The following is a 21,911-nucleotide window of genomic DNA, read 5'->3' on the forward strand; positions in this document are numbered from 1 at the left end:
AGGGTTCCTGGAGAGAAGTCCTCTGACAGGGGGCTCTGTCCTGGGCCCTGAATGCGGGTGTCATGGGAGAGGCCGGGCAGTGCACCTGCGCTAGCCTGGGTTCCGGCCCTTGTGTCCCTCCCCAACCCCCGAGCAGGCCCCTGGCCCCTGCCATGGAGCTCCTCCTGGCACCGCTCTGGCCAGCCATCTGGTGACGTGAGGTGAGGTGGCAGGCACACCGGGCAGGCTGTTGGCATTAGTCCCCTCGTGGAATGTTAACACGATTGTCCCTGTGGGGGAATAGCCATGTGTCTCTGAGCGTGCGGAGCGTGGTTTTGGCGCCATGTGTGTGCGTGTGTGTCGCTGAATGCAGGGGGGCTGTGTTTCCGATGTCACCCGTGGAGGTGTGTGGTCCCTGCAGATCCACCTGCGGTGCAGGGCAGGGGAGTGAGGGACCTGCAGCCGATGATGCTGATCAAAACGCGGAAGGATGCCAGTGGGTCTCTGCTTGTTTGTTTTGAGGAAATGAGAGCCATTCCAGAGATTCCCCTGTTGGAACATCACATTTGGAATGGTCTGGCATCAGCTGGCGGTGGCAGGGGGACGCCTGGGCCAAAAGAAGGGGGAGAGGTCCTCCGCGCGGCCGCGGGCGCCTATCTCACGTGGGAGGACCCCAGGCGAGGGTGGGCGAGGGGCTGACATTTGCGCTGTGTCTTGCAGACGGGGCGGGTTTGGATGCATGGAAAGAGTGAGTGTGGCGGGAGCGTTCGTGGGCGGGAGGCAGAATCAGGGAAGCCGCAGCAGGCACAGGGAGCGTTCCGAGGTTTTTTTTTTTTGTTTTTTTTTTTTTTTTTTTTTTTTAGCTGGAACTTTCTGGATGTCAGAAGACCAAAGCAGAGTGGCAATTGGAAGGGCTGACTAGGGCCGCGCTTTGAGGGGCTCTAGCCAACACCCCAGCATTTCCTCCAAACGCACTTCACCTTGATGCTCCCCATCCAAGGGGTCATGATCAAATACATTCTAGGAAAGCCACACGCTGCACCACCTGAGAGTCACGAGCCCCAAAGGCACATTAAAGGCCCTGAGAAGGCCTGCAGGGGGCGCTCTGTCGGAGCCTGCTTAGCCCAGCTAACTCCCACTCCTAACACTTGGAAAACGCCGCGGGAAAGGGGAGAGGCACCCCTGTGTTTTGAGCAGGGTCGGGGCTGGGTGGTCATAGCTGAACCTGGGAGGGTCTCAGTGGTTCCCCTGTGAAGGATGGGCCGAGAGGGCCGGCTGGAGGCAGGGAGGCACAGCAAGGAGGAACCAGGGCTGCGCCGGTGAGGCTGAAGGGACACACGGGGGGGGGGGGGGGGGGGGACGGCTGGAGGGAGGGAGGGATGCGCATGGGCGAGCGGTTCTACTGATGTCCAAGCTGGCATCCGCGCTGACCGGGGCTCTGAGTTTGAGGAAGCAGAGGCGGCGGAGCGGTCACCCCAGATGTTTGCAGCAGGACCTGCGAGGGTCCAGTTCGGGGCCTGTGCGTAGGTGGCTGCACCCTTCCAGAGGTCCCAGGATGTTAATGCTGGGTCAGGGAAGCCCTCAGTGAGACCAGCCAGAAGGTTCAGCCATTCCTCCTGCCCACGTTTGTCTGTCACGTCCTCCTAGGCCACGCCCTGCACCTCCCAGATGACCCTGGCAGACAGGACAAGTCAGCAGGCTGGGGAGCAGGGCCATGGGGAAGCCTGTGCAAAGTCCCAGAGAGGTGGGGACACACTCTGCCTCGGGGGAATGCTGTGTGTCCCAGGTGGGGAAGGACACAGAGGAGAAAAGGCGTCCCTGGCAGAGGCACGTGCGGCCACTCAAAGGTGTGTGGAGGGTTGGAGAAGTGGAAGCCTGTGGCTGGAGAGAGATCTCATCACATGAAATCACATCATGGTCTGGGCCTCAGCTTGCCCACCTGTGAAATGGGTGCACTAATAATCCCCACGGTGGCCTCCCCCGCTAGGCTCCTGGGAAATGGCTGTGGACTCCCCCTCATCCCCTCACAAGGCCCCGCCAGGCACTGAGCCAGCCACGGGGAGGTCTCAGAGATGCATGAGCCCCAGGACCAAGGTGGGTGCCCTCCTGGTACTGGCACCTCTGAATCTTGGGAGGTGGTTATTGTTGGACTCACAGCCCGTGCTGTCCTCAGCTCCCAGGGGCTGGGTTCCAGATGTGCGCGTCTGGCAGCCCCACTTCGGTCCTGGCTCCGGCCCCTGGCTCCGTGGGCTGCTGCAGAGAGGCAGATGTATTTTGACAAGCTTGCCACAGCTTCTGCAAGCATCCGGAGTCAAAATAAGCCCTTCTCTGGGCAGCCCCTGGGACGGGCTATTTCTGCACCACGGTCTTTTTTCCCCCACACAGGGTGCTGAGCAACAATGATTTCCAGCTAAAAACAGAAGCTGCCTCAGCTGGAGCCCACAACACCCCCTCAACAGCAGCCACATCCGCACACAACTGCCAGGGCTCCGAAAGTCTCTGGTGTGGGCGTGTGCTCATGTAATTTCCCGGGAGGGTGAGCAAGCGACCCCAGGAGCCCTGTGATAAGCCTCCCACCCCAGAGAGTCACAAATAATCCCACTAAATCCTGGCATGTCTACGAAACTCAACCAAGAACAAAATATTCCCCAGCCCATACAGGAACAGTGACGCCCATTTGAAAGATGAGCAAACCGAGGCTCTGACCCTGCAGGGGGTGGAGGAGAGAGCATGTGAGCTCCTGGCTGTCAGGCTGTCTAGGAGCGGAGACGGAGCTTGCGAGGAGAGAGGAACAGGAATTGGGGCAATGTGGCTGCGAGCAGGCTCACTCAGGTCGGCATGGAGGGAGACAGAGACCCTGCTGTGTGACACACAGAGCCTTGTCCCAACCACATGTGGATTTCAGACTTTGCTACACCAAAAATAAGCCCCCTTTTCTAAAACACATATTTATTTATTTGCAAGGCTGAGCAGCAGGGAGAGAGGGGGAGAGAGGGAGGGATTAAGAGCCTCCATCCACTGGTTCACTCCCCCGACTTGGCCACAACCGTCAGGGCTGGGCCAGGCTGAAGCCAGGAATTCCATCTGGGTCTCCCACGTGGGTAGCAGGAGCCCAAGCCCTTGGGCCATCCTCTGCTGCTTCCCAGGCAAGTTAGCAAGAGCTGGATGGGAAGTGGAGCAGCCTGCACTCAAACCAGTGCTGTGATAGGGGGATGCCAGTGTCTCAAGCAAGCGGGGGCTTAGCCCGCTGTGCCACACACCTGCCCCTGAACTTGTCTTTTTATTCCACTTTTCCACAAGCTTTGTGAAGACCCCTGAGCTTCATTGGCCCCAGGAGAAAGGCTCAGAGCATCCTTACCACGCCTGTGATGTCATCCCCTCTGTCTCAAGCCTCAGAGGTGTGACTGCAGTCTGTGGACAGGACACCCACCCCTCACCTCCAGATCAGGCCCTCAACTGCAGTCGCTGCGAGGGCCTTGAGAAGCCAGCTCCCACGCCGTCCCTTCCCCCCAACCCCGGCCCACACAGACACCTGCTGAGCTCCAGGCCTCAGCCCCACCTCCCTCACCTACTGAACCGGCGGGCACGCGGGCTCTGGTTTGTCTCTGAGCCCTGGAGCTGACAGGTGTTTGTCCGCTGCACCCTGGCATGTGCTGGGGACAAGGAGAAAAGTCCCTGAAGGGTGAAATCATGAGGAAAAGAACTTGAACCCATGGTTGCTGGCAGTACAAGGCCAGGGCTTTCACCCATGTCCAAGTTCAAACCGTTCTTGAGAACACGGTAATGCTAAAGCAAAGGTTCTAGAACCACCCGGCCAGGGCTCAGGTCCCTGCCGCCTCTTCTAGCTGAGTGACCTTGAGCAGGCGGCTGCCTTGCCCTCCCCAGGGCCCTCCTCACAGCGCTGGCTCCGTGGGCTGTTGCTGAGTTCGCACAGGGGAAGCGCTTTGGCAACGCTGGCCCATGGCGAGGCAGTCCCCAGGTGTCCTCTTGAGCCGGGCACCAATCTTGCAACACGGGCTCCACGAGGGGCAGTGGCTTGTCGCAGATCATAGAGCCAGGAAGTGCTGGAGCAGGTGCATCCCTGGTCCCTCTCTCCAGCACCCCGGGGTTCAGCCCCATACCCGAGGCTCCCACCTCCTGACCACTCACTGGGGACAGCCAGACCTCCCTCTGCTGGGTCACTTATGGCTCCCACAACCCTATCCCAGCCTTTCTGCACCCTTCACTGCCTTCCAGGCCAACCTGGCCATTCCCCATAAAGTCAGAGGGAAAAGCTCTCTAAGCCTCAGTGTGCCCTCAGGTACAATGGGCTCATAACAGTACATACAGCACAGCAGATAGAAGGATGAAATGAAGCAATGCATGTGAAAGGCCTAGAACTGTGCCTGGCGGACAGGAGGCGCTCATTATCAGTGTACGGCTTGTGTTGTTATTATTGTTATCACTATCGCTCGAGGGATGGTGGGTGGAGACACTGCCCCTGTCTAGGAGCAGAAACCGCACATGTGCACCCCAAGGCAAGTCAGCAGCCCCGATCCGGTCCAGCCAGAAGGAAGTCACGTAGGTAGACAACACTGGAGCGAAAATCCAACACTACTCACTTAGTCTGCAAACATTTCCCAGGCAGCCACTGCGGGCCAGGCACTGTGCCAAGGTGTTTGGGGCTACAACAGAGGCCACACAGACGGCATCTCTTCCCCCATGCCACCCCACACCGCCATGGGACTCCCACCCAGCACAAGAGAGGAACCTGGAGCAAATAATTTACTGACATTCAGTCGAGCCGAGAAGAAAAATTATATGACGCCACAAAGATGGCCACCAGGAAGCAGAGCTGGGTGTGAGAGGGTAGCCGGGAAAGGGCTCTTTCCCCAAGCACGTGGGGATTCACGGCGATCAGAGGAGAGGGAGAGCAGTTGGTCAAGACCCAGAGTGTAGACGTGAGCAGAGATAGGTCAGAAGGGAAACCAGCCTCCTGTCAAGGCAGCGTGGCCAAGGCCCAGGCTAGTTGGGATCCAATCCCAGGTCCATAGCACACTGGCTGTGCCGCCCTTGCCAGTGTGTTGTGTGTCTCTTACACAGTTCCCTTGTCTCTGTAATGAGCCCAGGGTCAGCACCCTCGCTGGGTTATGTGAAATATCAGCATGGGGTGCTTAGCACCATGCCAGCCAATCCCATCTTAGCTGCCAGGGGTAGAAAAATAAATGCAAGTGGTTTAAAGGCCAAAGGAACTGCCTGAGTTTACCTACCTGAAAAATTCAAGGCAGTCATGTGGATCTCAGGAGGGGCTCGATCCAGGAGCTTACGCAGCATCATCACGTCCCAGCTCCCTCTCTAACAGCTCTTCACTCGAGCCTGGATTTCTGCATGTGACCCTGCAGCTCCAGCGCCAGGCTTTCCTGGACCGGTGACTCCGACAGGAGGAAACCTTCTCCAGCATTTCCAGAACAAGCCCCAGGGTTCAGCGGCCATCCTCAGTCCCAGGCCTGGTTACCTGCCCGTCCCTAGAGCTTGCGGGAGAGGTGATTCCACTCCACCCAGACCACAGTGATCAGAGGCCGGGGGGTTAAGAGTGATTCCCCAGGGGTCAGAAGAAAGGTCCCAAGGCGAAATAAGACCAGCTGTGTGCACGTCCTGCTGGGAGCTTACCCACAGCTGGGAGCCTTATGCAGAACAGAGGTTTATGTGGCTCACAGTCCTGGAGGCAGGGGAAGCCAAGTGTTTAAGTAGCATCTGGTGAGGGCCTGGGGCTGCTTGTATTCACAGCAGCGCATGGAGAGGAGGCAAGTATGCGTGGCAGAGGGGCGGACTCGCAGTAACGGACCCAGCCCCTGGGAGGGAGCCGCCAGGTGAGAAGCGTGCCGATCCACTCATGAGGGCTACCCCCACCCCCCAGTGACCCAAACAACTCCCAGCACTGCTGCCCTGGGGAGTTAAGGTCCCAACATGTGAGCTCCAGCTGTAGCAGTTACATAGAGACACAGAGAACCCGTGCCAGAGCAGTCGGTGACATACTCACAGGGCCACCTCCTCCTACCCCCAGCGATAGGGTGAGCCCCATCGCCCCTCCAGACATCCGGGTCCCAGAAGAACAGGGGGGAAGAGTCTGAATTCTGGGGCTAAGCATCCTGGGTACAAATGCTTAATGGCAACTTCCGGCTGTGTGACTTTTGCAAGTTTCCCGTCCCCTCTGCCTCATCTTTCTCATCTGTGAAGTGGGCATCACAATAACTCATCTCAGGACGTTGTGCAGCTCCAGTGAGCTGGCTGTAAAAGCTCATTTGCGTTAAACATCCTACTATGTGCCTCATACTCAGCTAAGATTCTGGGTACCGCCGTCTCTTACTCCTCATCGCAGACACTGGTCGTGATGGTCTCTGGGCTTCAGATGAGTAGGTGGAGGCTCAGGAAGGTGGCAGGGACTTGCCTGTGGTCACCCTACCAGGCAAACGACTGAGCAGGTGCACAGCCCTGGGCTTTCCATGCATCCTCTGCGCTCCCGCCACACTCCGCACGCAGCCGATCCGCCAATCTAACTGCCGAGCAGCCCGAGCCCAAAGACAGAGCAGGTTTCCAAGGAGAAGGAGGAGAGGTGTTGAGAACATGCAGTTATTTACAGGATGCTGTGTGGGCTGCTGACGCGGGAGGGAGGCGTCCTGAGGTGAGGAGGCAGTGGGAGATGCTGGGCCTCAGTTTCCTCACTGGAAGAGCAGAGAGGGTAAAACCGCAGCCTTCAGAGCGAGGGAGCCCGTGGCAGGAGACGGCAACTGAGCTAAGGCCACACGGAGAGCTTGGGGGGGGGGGTGCGTGGGGGTGGTCAGTCAGGTGGCTGTGGTCCTCATTGATGGGACGAGGCCTGACCCCAGGACTGTAGGCCTCAGTTTCCCCAGAAGTGATGGAAGAATCTGCTTGGATTCCACTGTGGTGATTTTGTAAAGAATCTATGCACTCAGAGACCTTGGGCCTGAAGACAAGAGATGTCAACTAGGAACCCCTGGAGGAGGACCTGACCCATTGGCTGAGGCTCTCAGAGGCCCCCACCTGAGTCTGATAACCTCCAGCCCTCTCATGAGGCTTGCGGAGATCATACACAAAACTTGGTTCCCGCCACACACCTGCTGCCTGGGCTCCATTCTGTGGTCCGGGACACAGACCATGCTCTCTCCTGCTCAAGGGAGCATCCCATAGGCCAGGCCCTCACACGGGCCTCTGCAGCTGCTCAGGTCAAGTTCAAATGCCATCTCCTGGAGGGCGCCCTGGACATGTCTGGCCCACCTGCTTGCTCTCGTCACCCGGCTTCGCTTCTTCAGTGCACTTTCCTCTCTGAATGACCTTTCCATCTTTGTATGAATTGTCAGTCCATTCCCCCCAGAAAATATGCCAGAGGCAGGGCCCTGCCCCACCTTGCTCACTCTGTATCCAAGCACTGAGACGTGCTGGGCCCAGAGCAGGTGCACAGAGAACAAGGATAAGGGGTTCCGTGGGTACCGATCTTTCTCAGGCAGAGATGTGACGGTTAAGCCCGGCGGTTTCCATTGTGTGCTTCCTGTGTGCCAGGGTCCGTGCACAAATGGGCATTTGAGAAAGTTCATGGAAAATGGATTTGCAAGTATGAGTTTCTCTTGGTGCCAATCTTTCTTCTTAATAAGTGGAAAGTACACATTCTGGAAAAAAAAAACTATGCATAGATTCCAAGACACATTTGCTACAAAATAAACTCGCACTTTTCATTCCATTTTTTCTACAAATGTGTTGAAGTGCCCCTTGCACCATCTCAGCCCAGCAATGTATCCACAAGGAAAGAATCAGTGCCCCCACTTTGCCCGTGAGAAAACTTGGGCTCACAGGGGAAGGCTGACTTTGCCCAAAGTTACACAGTGAGGACCGGCAGAGATCAGAGAGCAAGCCAAAGCCCCTCCTACTCGGCTGCACCCTGGGGAATGAGCCTTACAAAAGGCTTCTCTTACCAGAGTGCCGGGAGCTGGGCGCCCCAGGAGAGCACAGCCCACCCCCAGCTCACCCACTGACTGCACCCCAGATTCCTGACCCCTTCCGGTGGGCGGGCTGAAGGCGCCAGGTCTGGCCAATGAATGGCAAGCAGAAATGTGACCACCACGGGAGCCATGAGAACCCAGTAGGAAGCGTGGTGCACTCACTCCCTGGAGGCTGTTTGAGGAAGGCTCGGTGACAGTGCAAGCAGGGACAAGGGACGGAGGATCCCACAAGGGTGGGATTACCACCGCTGAGCCAGAAAGGGCAAGAAGGAAGCAGATGTGGAGCCTGGAGCGGATACCCCAGGGGGCAGGACTCCGCTCGAGAGGAGCTGCAGCCCTGGGCCAAGGGACACTCTGCTGACACTCTCCCTTGCCTAGGACACTTGCCAGCACCTCATTGTGAAACCCAACTGGAAACCCCAAGACAAAGGGAGCCTGCTGATTGGCCCACATGTGCAGGCCCCCGGGGCACAGAGTAGGGTGGAGACAGGGAAGAAAGGAATGACCCGGAAAGACAAACAGAAGATGACCCAAAAGGTCACTGGTGTGCATCACTGGGTACCTCGGGCACATTCGGCTCCCTCTTCTTTCCACGGTGCCCCTAGAAGCCTTGTGTTGAGATGGTGGCATCACAAGACCCCCGCAGCTTGTGTGGGTGGGGGGAGCCTCCAGGCTTGCACACAGCCTAGCATGTTCTCACCATTACAACGGGAAACCAAACAAAAGAAGGCAAAAGCCACAACAAGCCAAGGAGAGACATCTAGGGAGGATTGCAGAGAAAAAGACATCTTTGGGGGACATTTAAAAACTGAGGCCCAGCAAAGGCAGCGAGCATTGAAGTTATGCAGTCCAGAGACACCCCAGAAGTCACCTTGGGAAGGCCTGTAGGGCCAACAAGAAGAGGTCTTTCAAATGCATCAAATGGAAAAGAGGTTAAAAAAAAAAAAAGTCCCAGCAAGGTGCTTGATGACTGCCGCTCTGGGAAAGAGCTCGAGATGAAAAAGAGCTTTCTGGAAGATCTGAGGATGCCTCCGCTTGCTTCAGCCTTGGCTGAGGAGGACCTCAGGGAGATTCCTGCTCCCAAATTGTCTTTTGGAAGTGGGGAGCCAACGGCACTGCTCTCGCGGGCAAATGTTGCAGCTTCAATAGACACACTAGATGCCGACAAGTCACCAGGGACGGATGGCACCCGCCCAAGAGGGCTGACACCACTCAGGGGTGAAATTGCAGAAGTCTTGGCTGGAACGGTGTGCGCTGTTGAGGGGCTGTGGCCGCAGGAACTGGGGTCTGTGGGGTCTGTCACTTGGGCAGAGCTCTTGGTCAGGGCACACGCCGTGGGCTTCTTCCCTACCTTCGTTACGTGACCATGGCACCAGGTTGTAGCAGGTGGGGGGTGGGCTTGGAGACTGAGGGTGGCATGCTCCTTCTTGGATATGAGACTATTTTTCAAAATTTTTTTAGATTTTATTTATCTATTTGAGAGGTAGAGTTATAGAGAGAGAGAGAGGGAGAGACAGAGAGAGGTCTTCCATCCACTGGTTCACTCCCCAAATGGCCTCAACAGCTGGAGCTGGGCCGATCCGAAGTCAGGAGCCAAGAGCTTCTTCCGGATCTCCCATGCAGGTGCAGGGGCCCAAGCACCTGGGTCATCTTCTACTGCTTTCCCAGGCCACAGCAGAGAGCTGGATCCGAAAAGGAGCAGCTGGGACATGAATTGCCAGTGCCGCAGTTGGAAGCTTAGCCCCCTATGCCACAGCGCCAGCCCAGGATATGAGGCTATTAAATGAAGGGTCAGGGAGGGGATACACAGCTCCAAAGTTACAGATTCCAGCAGGTCCCTGCCAGGCAGAGACAGAAACCTAATCCAAAAGCAACTGAATCAGAGAAGTGGTGTTTATGGCCCCATAGGACCAAAAAGTGCATAACAGATGAGGCTTCAAGACACATGGGGATGTGGCCTTCAAACACTCTTATCAGGAATTTGTTTCCCACCCTCTCTCAGTCTGTGCTTCTCTGTGTTGACATCACCCCTCCCCAACCCCACACCCACTATAGGTCTCCCTGGAAAGTGGCAAAATAAGCAGCTGCTCAGGCGGCCTTCCGCCATTCTTGCCAATTCCATAGAAACAAGCTCTCCCCCACCGGCTCTGTCAAAGGTCCCAGGGAAGACACTCATTGGCTCAGCTTCCATCCTTTGCCACCCCAGAACCAATCACTGTGCCAGGTGCGTACCCAGCACTCCAATTACCTGGCTAGGGATCTAATGCCCACCCACGGAAGTGGGGCATGGGGTTGGCCCCACCCAGATCATAAAGACCGAGAATGGGAGAGGGAGGGACTCCAAAGAGAATCTGGACAAATAAAAATACAGTACATCACAGCAAATGACACCGAAAATATCCCAAGGCTAAAATGCCACCATGGCAGGGACAATGCATGGAGAAAATGTTGTGGGGGAACGTGAATGGGTTGAGAGACGCAAAATGTAAGGTTCAGATAAGGATGCCAGTGACAGGGTGTTCTGTGACCAGAAGGGGCCTACCCCTGGGGTTGGCACTGCAGGCAGCAGCAGAGCTGGTTAAGCCACTGCCTGCAGCCCAGTCATCCCATATGAACACCAGTTTAAGTCCCAGCTGCTCCACTTCCAATCCAGCTCCCTGCTGATGCACCTGGGAAAGCAACAGAGAATGGCCCAAGTGCTTGAGGCCCTGCATTCATATGGGAGACCCGAAAGAAGCTCCTGGCTTCTGGCTTCAGTCTGGCCCACTCTGGCCACTGCGGCCATTTGGGGAGTGAACCGGTAGATGGAAGCTCTCTCTCTCTGTCTCTCTCTCTCTCTCGTCTCCCTCTTTCTCTGTAACTCAGCCTTTCACATAAAATAAATGAATCTTTAAAAAATAATAATAAAAGGCCTACCCCTGAGACTGAGTACGCTCATGGGCCAAGTCAAGTCATTATACGGCCAACCAGCTGGCACCGTGCTGGGCGTGTCTTCCCCCTCTGGGGACTTTCATTGGCCAATCACAGGCCAAAAAGCTTCGGACTTGTTGTGGATGATTCAGGGATGAACAAGACACCGACGGTCCTTGCCCTTAAACAGCGTATACGGCGAGAGGAGGCAATGGAAGATCCCCTCCATCACAACGAAACGAACACGAGAGGGCGTGCTAAGCGGGAGAAGACCTGCGAGGGAGGCAGAAGGCAGAGCCACAGAGGCACTCCTGGGTTTTGACTTGGTGCTGCAGGCCACGGTGAGTCAGCCGAGGCTTCTGAGTACAGGAGTGACACGGATGAGCCGCACCGTCTTAATGGAGGCAGAGAGGCCTGATGGAACGTCACAGGGATGATCAAAGGGCTGGCGACAGGCCTGCAGGGGGAGCCGGGAGAGTGAAGACGGGGAAAGCTGAAGGCAGGGGGAGCCGTGATCAAAGCCAGGCAGGGGAGGACACTGCACTGATGACGCTGGGCCCAGGCAGGGCTGGCATGGTGGCACAGCAAAGTCAGAGCGAACATTGCTTTGTTGAGCTCCTGTCGGGAAAGGTGAGTGTGGCACACACGCGTGCACGCGCACGCACACAGACACACACATACACACACGTCACTTATATAACCAGGACCCCGCCAAGAGGGGCTGTAGGTGGGAAATTGGGGATAAGTCACAAGCAAAGAGCTTCTGGCAACAGCTGTCACACAGGAGGGCTGAGGGTCGCAGGGCACCCGGGGGTGGTCCTTACTCACAGAACAGCCACGTCCCCAGGGCTGCGTTGGGCCTGGTCGGCCTCTGGACGTGCCCTTGTCTTGCTGTGTCACAGCTCTGTCACCTCGCCTGTGTGTGTGTGTGTTTTGACAGGCAGAGTGGACAGTGAGAGAGAGAGACAGAGAGAAAGGTCTTCCTTTTTGCCGTTGGTTCACCCTCCAATGGCCGCCGCAGCCGGCGCACTGCGCTGATCCGAAGCCAGGAGCCAGGTGTTTCTCCTGGTCTCCCATGCGGGTGCAGGGCCCAAGCACTTGAGCCATCCCCCACTGCCTTCCCGGGCCACAGCAGAGAGCTGGCCTGGAAGAGGGGCAACAGGGACAGAATCCGGCGCCCCAACTGGGACTAGAACCCGGTGTGCTGGCACTGCAAGGAGGAGGATTAGCCTATTGAGCCGTGGCACCGGCCATGTGTGTGTGTTCTTAAGTGGTGTGCACTTCCTCTCCTGCACAAGACAGGAAGGTGTACTACCCAATCCCCCGAACCTAGAGAAGCCTCAGGCACGTAGGGGGCGCTCAGTACAAACAGCCGCCCCTCAGTAGCTGCAAGAAATCAATTTCAGGGCCCCCCTTGAATACCAAAATCTGCAGTTGCTCGAACCCCTTTTATAAAATGGTGCGGTATTTGCACAGGGTCCATCTCAGCTTCCTGTGTACTTTAAATCAGCCAGAGACAACTTGTAAAGCCTAGCATAATATAAATGCTGTATAAATAGTTGCTATCCTGTATTGTTTAGGGGCTAATGACAAAAGGGTATGTGTTCCATGCAGGCGGAATCTTTAAAATATTTTCACTGCACGGTGGGTGCAGTCCACGCAGGCGGACAGCTGGGGATGCAGAGGGCCGACGGCATTTGCTAAGTGAATGAATCCTTCCCCTTGAGTGAGCGCATCACGGCGCGGGGCAGGGAGACTTAGCCAAGAAAAATCTAAGTAGAAACTGCAGCCGGCGCAGCAATGGCAGGACCCACGTGGGAACACAGAGGACACCCCCAGCTCCATCGCGACCCCCCACCCCAGAACACCCACTGAGCCCTAACGGTCACTGGAAAAGCAGGCCAAGTGAACAGAGCAGACCAGGACGCCCCCCACCTACCCCACCCCGCAAACACCTCGGGCTAAGGTTCAGAGATGTGAGGTCGCAGGTCCAAGAAGGGGACAGTGCTAGGTGTGGATAAAGCACCAGCAGCCAGGGCCAGGTCGTGGAAGGCCTTAAGGCCAGTAAAAAGATGTTGAACTTTCTACTGAGGGCAACAGGAAGACATAAAAAGATATAAAAAAAGAAGAAGAATATTTTGTATCCATTAAGATCACTTTTGTTGCAAGTAGAAGGAAAAAAAACCAGCCTGCATTGGCCCTCTCTGGTCAGGTGCCTGGCCCTGCCTGACCTGTTCTCAGAGGCCAGGGGATTGCAGGCAGGGGAACTGCACTTGCTGAGTGGCTCAGTCCAGCTCAGATGACTCCCCTGTGAGACACAGGTGGCCCCCTGGACCTCTGGGTTCTGAATCCATGGATTCAACCAAACGTGGATCAAACATATTCGGGGTGGGGGGGCGGGGAGTCGTCCGCAGTGAGCATGTACAGATCTTTTTTCTCTTGTCGTGGTTCCCGAAACAATGCAGCGTAACAACTATTTACATAGCATTTCCATCGTTAGGGATCACAAGGACTCTGGGGATGGTTTAAAGCACATGCGAGGCTGTGCGTGGGCTCTGTGCAAATACCACACCATTTTATATAAGGGGCTTGAGCAACTGCAGGGTTTGGTATGCAAGGGGGTCTTGGAACAAATCCCCCATGGCACCCAAGGGACAACTGTGTGCAGGTGGGCTCCGGCAAAGTTGATGCCGTGGTGGGGGGGAATGAGTTCTGGAGGGCAAAATAAGCCGTGACCCCTGCGTGTCTTAAGGAGAGGAGAGGTGCGCTCAGATTCATGTTGGGGAAAGCTACAATCCTCCTGCAGATTTAGGAGCAAGAGCAGAGGCAGGAGCAAGGGTTAGAACAAGGGTGATGGGAACCAGGCTGAGCCAAACTGGACAGAAGAGAGCCAACGGCTGCCCCAGAGGCCGACTCCTCATGTACATCCTTAGTGCCTGGCTCTGGAACCTGACCTCCGGCCCCCAGCCCTGTGATCGCCTTCAGCCCAGGAACATGGGGCCTGTTAAAGACCAGCCTGTGGCAATGTCTCCGCAGAGCATGCCTGTCCTGCTAGGGTCTCCCAGACTCTAGAACCCATTTCTCTGAAGCAGCGTGGCCAGGCTCTGCTTCCAGAAACCCACCCAATCCCCGTCCAGAAGTGCGGCCACCCAGAGAGAGAGAGAGGGAGAGAGAGAGAGAGAGACCCAGCACCTCCCAGGGCTGCTGCTGCTGCTAAGCTGTGTTGCCCTGAATGAGGCACTTAACCTCTCTGACTATGAACGTCCCTATCAGAATATAAAGTGGAGGCAATGACATTTAAGGTAACAGAGGAGGCTCCAGCCTGGGAATTAAATCAGATACAGATCGTGAATCACCCAGCTCGGCGAGAGGCTCGGGAAATGAAAATCCCTTCCTCTCCAGCCCTTTAAGCTTTTTCTTGGCTTCATCTTTCCAAGACCTCTCTTGCTTGGTTGCCAAATAAAAGGGGGTTTGGTTTGGCTTTGTTTTTCTGCCCGAATCAAAGAACCGGAGCTTGAGTAGCACTGAGCAGCCATTTTTAGATTCGTGGATGGAAAATTCCTCCCCTCGTTGGGCCTGAAGTCTGAGCCCCTTCTGGACTTCCTGCAGGCCATACCTTCCGGGCGACACAGTCTCCTAGTCCCCTGTGTTCTGAAAGAAGGGGGAAGCCGGAAAGGGATGAAGTAACAGAATCATCCCGCCTCACCCCCATTTTCCTCGAAGCTTTCAATTCTTTTCTTTCTCGTTCCAATTCAAAGAAACTCAGGGAAATTTCAAGGCAGCCTTTGGCCAAGAGGGCCATAAAAAGAGGACTTGGCTATTGGTCACTCTGTTGCAGTCCCCAGAGCACAGCCTTAGTCCGGTGTTGGAGAAAGAGGATGGTTGCTTCCTAAGCATTGTTTTGGGGTGCCCCAACCCCCACACCCCTGCACTGGGAGGCAGGGACCATCCCCCTTTTATTGACAACAGAAGAGACTCTTGGTCACAAAGTTGGAAAGGGACAGAGGGCTAGTGACGTTCAACTCCCCCCAACACACACACACACCCACCTACGAAGCCTCTGAGACTTGGGGTGTCAAGGGCAGAGGCCTGCCACCCCCACCTCTTCCCAGCTGCCAGCTTCCACTTCCATGTGGCTCACAAGCCCTGTGTGTGTGTGTGTGTGTGTGTGTGTGAGAGAGAGAGAGAGAGAGAGAGAGAGAGAGAGAGAGAGACTGCTCCTCCACCTGCTCCCTCTCCACCAGGACAGTGCTCCGTGCTCCGTATCGTCATGCACTGTTTGCAGGCACCTCTCCTCTCCCCACTCCCACTCTCTGCCTCAATCGCTGGCTCCCAATCACGGAGCCCCAGATCCGAAAGCATCTTGAGAGTGTGCATCAGCCCACGTGCTACCTCTCAATGGGGTATTTGCAGCTCTCCCTGTGGAACAAAGAACAGGGGGAGAAACCCCAACACCTCTCACCTGCACCTTTGCCTGCTGTCCATGGCCCTCCCTGCAGGTTTGAGAAATGAGTTAAGCGTGTGGCAGAAGCCCGCGTGGCATTGTCACTGGGTAGAGGGCTGGCTTCTGTCACATTCTTTCAACGATACCCGGCATGCAGGACTTGTTTCAGAAATGTGGACCTGGGTGCCGGGCTCGCCCCAGACGTAAAGGGTCTCCTTACCTTGCTGTGTAGCCTTGAGTCTCTCCTATCTGTTTCTCCATGTGTACATGGAGGAGACTTAGGGATGACCAGAAAGGTGCCTGTGTTACTAACTCTTTATGCACATTTCATTGCCTACACACACACACACACACACTCATGCCTGTCAGTCTCCAAAATGGCATCCCGCCTCCCCGTGGTGCTCTCTGTCTCTCTTCCTTTCATTTCCTTGACGAGAGGCCTCATGAGCTTCTTAACCTCTGCTGTCTGCTCCCTGCTCTCATAAAACAGCAATAATGTCCCCTCAACTTCATTTCATCAAAAAGCAAGATCTGGTTGTTGGCCGAAGCACGCTGGGCCCAGTGGGAAACTGGAAGTCATTCCCAGCTCACTCACCACCCCCCACATGGAGGGGTCCTGCCTGCTGCCTTGGCGTGGAGCCAGGAAGAGTGAGGGCGACACCAGGGAGGCAGTCCTTCAGGGGGCTTCCATCCCAAAAGAGCAGGAAGCCTGAAAAATCAAAACTTCTCCTATGCCGGGAACAAGGCCACACTCTGGGGTCCCTTCCAGCTCAACAGTTCTAGACACGGACATGCTTAGGGTGTAAGATTCTAGCGCTGAGCGTGGATGCGGATGAAGGTTGATTCTAAGCTTCAGTTAGTCCTGAAATAGTCTAGGATTCTTTTTTTTCTGGAGGACTGGGGTCCTGGGTCGGCTGATTCCCCAATTCTGTTGAGCCAGGGCCCAGGTTGTACGACCACTGGACGTGTCAAAAACGCCAGGGGACTACGGGAAGGCCGTGAACCCCTGGGCCTCTGTCTCAGAGACTGGGGTCCGCTCCATGCAGGATGAGGCCCAGGAGGCTGCCAGCTTTTGCCAAGTCCCCCCTCTCTGGCGCTTCGTGTAGGAGTGGCCCCTCTCTGACATATAGCGTTGTAAAAGCCTCCGATTCTGTGTTTCTAAAAGTGGTTCTTGGGTGGCCTTTTGCTCATGACTGTAATATTCAACAACTCTCCTACGGTCTCCATGTGGCTTCGGGAACATTCTAAGGGGTGAAGACTCCTGCTGAGCATGGGCTTTGCAAGGGGAGAGAAGAAGGGACCAAGGGTTTGGGCGCCCTGGAAGGGCTTGAGCAAGGCCAGGGCCAGGCTCAGAAAGCAAAGGGAACTTGGCTGAGGCCGTCGGCTGAGGTCATCAGAGAAGAGTTCTGGATGGACAGGGACATGCAACCATGTCCTGGAGAGCTGGAGGGACTGAGTTTGGGGGAGGGGAGGCAGAAGTCACAGCAGAATGCTCAAAAAAGAACCAGAGGCAAAAATTGGAAAGGTTTATCACCTAAACATCCTCCCTTGGGTGGCTGCCGGGGGACTACAGTCTGGCGTGCAGACAGCAAAGTGTGCAGATTCGGAAGAGCTCAGAGGAGAGGGAGCTGACTGTGTGGGGACATGGAGACGTCCTGGGGTGGGCTGTGTGGCCTGGAAGAGGACTGCTTTGCAGTGTCCCTCAAGGGGTGGTGGTGCTGGATGAAAGGGGCACCTCCACCGAGCTGTTGGGCAGGGCTCTGGGAGGGGCAGAGAGGGGGGCTCCCCAAAGAATATCCACACAGATTCCATGGAATTCCAAAGAGTCAGGGCTCAGGCATTGAACCTGGGACCCTCTTTCTGAGACACGCGAGTTTAGAATGCAGGACCCTGGGCTCTTGGCAGTTTCCCAGGTGGGGCAAGAGCCGGCAGACACAGGTGCCCGGGGCCCCCTCTGGTGGAGGAGGAATGCTGAAAGAGGGGTTAGTCACTCTTGGTGGCATATTTTGCCTACACGCCTGCTCAGTGGTGATGACACACTCCTGGCTGCAAACACACACACCCCTACTGCCCCACACGGTGGCAGAAACATGTGTGCCGCTCCACTGTGACACACGGCCATCTGCAGCCTTACCACTGATGGTGGCACAGGACTGCATCCTTGCATATTGGAGGTCCTTCCTGATGGATGGCAGCACTCAGGGATCATACAGAAGTGGTGACCTGTTCCTGGAGGCCTTTGTGTCTGACATAGTCTAATGATACCCTTTGTGGTGGTATAGTGCACAACCCACACAGCTGTACATGTACCCTTGCCTTCTATCCAAACCCTCACACAGTGCTCTAGCCACAGCTCACTGAGCTCTATGCTGTCATGGCACTTCACATCAGGAATACCCCTGGCAGATACTGATAGTCCCGTGGTGACAGACCCACACCTGTCCTACCACGTACTGAGGACAGCATACAGCACCTATGTCACTTCACATGTATGCTGCCACACTCACACCTGCACAGTCCCACACTTACGCACAAACACACACACACACACACACACACACACACACACACACAAAGGCACCACTGCTCACTGACGGGTTTGCCATCACACTGTCGCTCCTCACTGAAGGAGGCAGACCGGGGAGCCTCGCATCACACCCACGCAGGGCAGCACCCGGGCCACAGCTGCTGACAAAAAGAAAGACACTCAGCAGATGAGCAAGGGTGCCCCCCCATCCCTCCTCTGTGCTCCACCCCCGCAATTCTGTCTCTGCCTCTGGCACATGGCCACCCTCTCAAACCAAGACCAACTCTGCCCCTCCAGGCTCCTGCTAGAACAGCAGGATGTGAGTCGGCTTGCACCCACCAGCTGGGGTCAGGACCAGCCCGCAAGCTCCATCTCAGAGCCGGTGCCTGGCGCTTCCTGGAGACCTCGGCATCTCCCGGATGGCAGCCAGGGCGCCCTTTGGATGGAGGCAATTGCAGAGAGAAAGGGGCTGACCTCTGGACAGGCGTGCTCTGCAAGCCATCCTTCCTGCTCGCGTTTGTCATTCCTCACACACTGTTCCTGGAGCCTCACACAAAGCACTCACATCAGCTCCCTTGATTGACTTCCTGGTGAACACTCAAGGTGTGCACATATCACTTTATGATTCTGTTCAATCCTGGCCCCACCCCCTGCCCCCACGGCTCATAAATGAAAGCAGGGACTCAGCAGACGTGACAGCACAGCCACATCTCGATTTTACCAGGTGACTCTGGGAAGCTGGCTGCAGAGCGGGCCCTGCCAGGACCAGAGGCTGGGCCCCTTGGCACTCCTGCTCGCTCGCGCTCACTCCCAGCGGGCTGGATCCCAGACACAGGAGATGAAGGGAATGCTGGCAACACCCATGGCATGGGGACCCCAATCTGGGTGTGAATCCGTGGCAGGTTTTTCTCTTTTTGATTTTTTTTTTTAGTGAGAAATCGGAAAACAGGGATGACTATAAATGTCAATGTGGGAAAATATCTGTAGAGCAAAAGTTACATTTCCATAGGCGGTGGGATGTGTCAGAAGAGAAGTGGCCCATGTTGTGGAAGAGCCACAGAACTCGGGGTTGGGCTAGCCTGGGTTGGAATCCTGGCTCTGCCAAAGACCCACTTTCTCCCCCTGGCCCTCAACTTCCCCATCTTGAAAAGGGGAGAAAGCGAGAAAATGTCAGTGGGGAAAGAATGCAAGCTCCGATTGTCGCTGTGACTGGTGGTGTTGGATTGTTGCTAAGATTGATGGTATTGTGGTCAGGAAGTGTTAATGGTGATTAGCAGTTTCCCTTCAGTAATAATAAGGGATTTGGGAAACCACGTCCAGCCTGGAAACATGGAATAGAGAGCAGGTGCTCATCTCTCCACCTGCTTTTCTCAAGGGCAAGTTCAATGGCTAACAAGTCACCATGCATCCCTATTCATTCAGCAGCCAAAGTTCAACTGGGCTGTCCAGTAACCCCTAAGATTCTCACAGCTCATCAGCTCAGGTGGCTTCTCAATAGACTCACAGATATGGGCGTTCAAAGCGGGCTTTAGCTGTCACCTGGGCCACCAGCCTCTCACCCACCTGCCAGCTTCCAGGGACATGGACCCGTGACCTCACATGGGACCATCCTAATGTTGATTGGATAGTTGCAATGGTGAGCAGGTGCTTGTCAAAGCTTGAGGCTGCTTCGAGCCCTTACCTTTCCCCCACTGGCCTCATTCTTTGTTGAACGATGTGAAAGCCGGAGTCGGAATCTCTCTTTGCAGGGATCATTTCTCCACTCAGCAACCAGTTCTTTAATACTGCTGTCCCAGGCATCATGCTAAAAGCTCGAATGCAAATGTGAACCCACCACCCAGCCTCCCTCTGCTCCAGCTCATCCAGTCTCCTCTTCAAGCAGGCTGCCCAGAGATGAGCTCAGGATTTTTCAAGCTCAACTTGGTCCACGTCCATGTCAAAGGCAATGCCAGTTGTGGAAAAACCCCGATTGTAACTAGAGTGCTGTCAGCCAGGTCCCATCTACTGAGCGTGTTGTTGAAGAATGCGGAGAAAGGGGGAGGGTGGGGGACCCTGGCTCTGGAAATGACAACTCCCCTCAGGCGTTGGTGGCGAGTCGAAGTCACTCTGATCAAACAGCCTCCCCACTGTCCCCCTCCTTCTGTGTCCGCCCTAGGAAACTGAAGAGAAATAAAGAATGAGCACGCCAATGACCCTAGATGGCGCCCAGCAGAGAACTTGCCCATAAGGGAAGGGCCTTCTTTATGCAAAGCCCCACAGCCCAAGAGGAGCTTCAGAAGGAGCTGGTCCAGATGAGGGGTGTGGGTCTGCCGATAGCCTCTGTCTTGTGGGGTCCCCCACTTGAGGTCCTGGCCGTGGCCAGGTTCAAAAGGAACAGCCCTCTGCTTGGAACACAGGGCTCCCTCCTCTCCCAGATCCTGTCTCTGCAGCTCATGCCACTCCCTTTTTGAATGGAAGCCATCCCCAGACAGAAGCAGAAGTCATCTCCACGCTGACACAGCCCTGATTGATGCATAAACTCCTATGAATCTTTCAAAGGCCTGGTGCGAGGCCCCTCCTCTTAAAGCCATTTCCCTGCACCTCAGGCCACCACACTGCAGGCAAAGTGAAGAGGCTCATTAGGAGAGAAACAAAGCAAACCATGAGTGTGAGGGCAGAAGGAAGGGCTGGGGGGTGCGGGGGGTGTGTGTGTGTGTGTGTGAGCAGGTGTTGTCCTGCTTCTCAGAGGTCCCAGGGCTTCCCTGGGCTTCGGAAGGAAAGAATCTAGGATCACCATTGCCAGAGGCTCCCTCCCTGTTTTCACAGGATGTAGGGTCTAGAAGGGACTGGGGAATACTCCCTGGATCCACTGCTACTCGGCATGAGCCTTCTCCCTCTGGTGCACAGCAAAGGGCCTTACCCTCACTGCCCACCTCAGGTCTTCCTGCTGCTGGCCACTATGCTGAAGGGCTGCAAAGGCCATCTGACCGTGGCCCAGCCCCAGATTTGCTTATGGACAGAGAAAAGCAGGCTGATGGTCAGGGTCTGCCCAAACAGGAGTTCCTCCCGGTGGCGGGGGGTGGGGGGTGGGGGGCCAAGGAGTGCAGTCATTCTGCCTTTCCCACAGGGAGGGTCTCTGAGCGCTGCTTTGAAGAGCCCTCTCCTCTCCCCTGCCCCCACCAGCCCTCTCTGCAGCAGGCCTGGGGTCCTCAGGGCTGCAGCCTCTGTGGCAGGCTGCGGGAGCTTGCTGGGGGAGTGGAGAGAGGAAAGGGGAGGGGGAGAATGGGAGAGGGGAGCAAACGGAGGGGAGGAAGGGAGGTAAGAAAGAGAGGAATGAGGGAGAGGGGAAAGGGGAAGAGAGGGAGAGGGGAGAAGAAGGAAGAGAGAGAGGAGGGGGAGGGAGAAAGAGAGAAGGATGCAGTAGAGACTGAGAGGGGAGGGAGAGAGAGGAGGAGGAGGGAGAGAGGGTGAGCAAGAGAAGGAGGAAAGGAGGGAGGGAGACCGAGAGGGTGAGAGGGGAAGAGAGAAGGAGGGAGGGAGGACGAGAGAGAGAGAGAGAGAGAGAGAGAGAGAGAGAGAGAGGTTTGAATTTCCCATCTGGAAGGGGAGCGGTAGCGCGTCAGGGCCTGGCTGAGGGGCGTGATTGGAGGGCGCCTCCGGCAGCAGCCGCGGCCGCTCGCCGGGCAGAGTACACGAGGCGGCGGCGGGAGCTGGAAGAGCAGGCGGAACCGCCTCGAACAGCCGGGCCGGAGTCCTGCAGTGGCTTAGACGGCGCGGGGACACCAGGTCGGTGCTGGCCGCGGGCCGGGAGGGCGGAGCCGGGCTGTAGGGGACAGGGTCCCGGCTCTCGCCTCGAGCCGAGGGCAACCCGGGAGCCTGGGGAGGCCGGTTTTCTGGGGTCAGCTCCCCGAGACCGCCTGGCGCGGGAGTGGGGGCTGCGTGGCTGCGTCGCCTTGGTGTTGAAAGGACAGCTCCCCGCGGGCGCAGCGAGGGGCCGGAGCTAACCTGGCAGGCGTGGGCCGCGCGGCGCTAGACCCCGGGGCAGGCGCCCAAAACCCCCCGGCTCCCGAGGAGCCAG

General features: G+C 56.3%; 1 protein-coding gene across 2 annotated transcripts in view; it reads left to right on the forward strand.

The window, feature by feature from the left end:
• CPLX2 (complexin 2) overlaps positions 1–21,911 on the forward strand; it is an 81,793-nt gene that overhangs the window by 48,002 nt on the left and 11,880 nt on the right. The window contains exon 1 of one of the 2 annotated variants that reach the window (XM_008255439.4): positions 21,327–21,619. The exons of the other annotated variant lie outside the window; for it this stretch is intronic. The gene's annotated coding sequence lies outside the window, so the exon portion shown is untranslated. Of the gene's footprint in view, positions 1–21,326; positions 21,620–21,911 lie in introns of those variants that run through there. 2 annotated transcript variants of the gene reach the window in all.

Source organism: Oryctolagus cuniculus, chromosome 6 (assembly GCF_964237555.1).
Source record: "Oryctolagus cuniculus chromosome 6, mOryCun1.1, whole genome shotgun sequence".
Taxonomy (NCBI): Eukaryota; Metazoa; Chordata; class Mammalia; order Lagomorpha; family Leporidae; genus Oryctolagus; species Oryctolagus cuniculus.